Consider the following 2,363-nt stretch of genomic DNA (forward strand, 5'->3'; position numbering starts at 1 on the left):
AAGTACTATCGCGTAGTACTCCTTTCTGCGTTGGCGGCCTTCGGCCGCGCTCTAAAAAAATAACCCTGGCCGAGCGAATACCCGGGGTGACTGAAGTACTTTCGCGTAGTACTCCTTTCTGCGTTGGCGGCCTTCGGCCGCGCTCTAAAAAAAAATAACTCTGGCCGAGCGAATACCCGGGGTGACTGAAGTACTTTCGTGTATTACTCCTTTCTGCGTTGGCGGCCTTCGGCCGCGCTCTAAAAAAAAATCACTCTGGCCGAGCGAATACCCGGGGTGACTGAAGTACTTTCGCGTAGTACTCCTTTCTGCGTTAAAAATAAAAAAAAATATATTGACTTTTTGCTATAAAGTGGTTATATTCTTTGGTTATTATGCACTCATATTCAAACAAAATTTAAGTTTTCGTTATAAAATTTATAGATTTTGGTTATTATATCTGTCAGCGATTTCAATTTATTTTTTATGATACATTGGTTTGTATTTTAGGTGACGATATATATATTATTATATTTAAAATATGAGTTTTGGATATAAAGTGGTTATATTTTACAGTTATCATGCGCTCATATTGAAACAAAATTTGAGTTTTCGTACTGTACTGTAACCTTACACTTTATTACGTAACATTATTACTAATACATGTATGTATATAATATTACTTATTTGCTTAATAAATTTAAAAAAGAAAATATCCATATGCATGAATAGAGGAATTTTTGCGAAAAAGAGGAATTTCAGCGAATTGCCTTGTCATCACATGACAGCGCTCCATTTCTTCGTAATTTTTGGTAAACAAATGAGGTTCAAACGAGTGTAAAATGTAAATTTTAAAATAAAAAACCTGCTAAAAATGTAAAATGTGGATTTATTTGAAAGATTATAGTGTAATTTAATATAATTTGAAGAGAAAAATGTGAATAAAGTGGGTTTAACGTGGTTAAATAGCTTCTTGAAATGTTCGAATTTTGCGAATTTTTGAACTTTAAGGTCGAATATCTCGTAAACTAAGCGTTTGCGGTACCTGTAACCCAATATATATTTTTTAATCAGGAGGACTTCCTCTTTCCAACGGTACCTTCAAATCGCGGCGCCAAAGAAATCGGAATTGTGCCGTCAGCGGCAACTATATATATATATTTTCGTGACCTGGAGAACGTCACCTTTCCAGTGATACACATTTTATTCCTGAAATCCGGGGACGCTATTCTAAATCCCAGCCTTTTAATCTTTATTTATTAAATAACATAAGGTTCGAAATACATACCAATCAAACAAAAACCTTTTTGTACCATTGTCTCTATATATGTTTAACAAAAAATTTTTTGATTATATTTTCAAAACACAATATGTGGCAACACTGCATTTGTCATGTCATGTAAACAAACCAACTGTGAGAGTGAATTGCATATAAAAGTCTGGAACTTTATATACAAATATCTCGAGAACTATGCCTGAGGAGAGTATATGTGAACTCGACAACTATGCCCCGAAATTAGGGGTTCTATTCTAAAATTTACCTGGTTTTTAAACAGATAAATACATAGCTTTCAATACTTACCTCACTTAGCCTCATCACCAATGGTATCATGCCCGCCATATACGAGCCAACAAGCATAACGATTACGAGAGAAACAAGCATGAACGTATCTTCCGCCATTTCTAATGTGCCTTTTTCTGTTTCAGACACAATTTAAATTAAAAGTTTTGTCTTTGCACTATATTTGAATCAAATCTCTTATATTGTGACATGCATTGGAATGCCACGTTTAAAGCTCTGCTATTATGGTATTGGCATTAATGTGTTCGCGGTTAAATTTAACTAATATTTACAAAACATGTGGAAGCATTGCGAGATTCAATTAGTAACACGACCCTCTAGAAAAATATTATTAAAAAAAACAGCTTTGTCGCCCACTTCCTTAATTGTTTATTATTTTGATAGAAGTGGAAAAGAAACATGGTATAGAACGAAAACTTAATAAAGAAAACGGTACTCCTACACGTTCAATATAAATTGACAACGATTCAGGGTCACGATATTTATTGAACGTGCAGCTTACCAACCTACCAGACGACATTTCATTGATAAATTGATACGAAACTCTTTGTTCGAGAGATAGCTGTCAAAACTCTCATTTTTTATGACATTTGCCAATGACATTTGCCAATGAAAGCAAGATTGGGTATTTTATAAATAACTTTTGGGTATTTTGCAATTTTCACACTACTACTAAAAAAGGCACAATTCCGATTTCTTTAGCGCCGCGATCTGAAGGTACCGTTGGAAAGAGAGAGTCCTCTTGATTAAAAAGCATGCACGGTTATAGGTACCACAAACGATTCCGATTACCTTGGCGGTC

Source organism: Bactrocera neohumeralis, unplaced genomic scaffold (genome assembly GCF_024586455.1).
Source record: "Bactrocera neohumeralis isolate Rockhampton unplaced genomic scaffold, APGP_CSIRO_Bneo_wtdbg2-racon-allhic-juicebox.fasta_v2 cluster11, whole genome shotgun sequence".
In the NCBI taxonomy this organism is placed as follows: Eukaryota; Metazoa; Arthropoda; class Insecta; order Diptera; family Tephritidae; genus Bactrocera; species Bactrocera neohumeralis.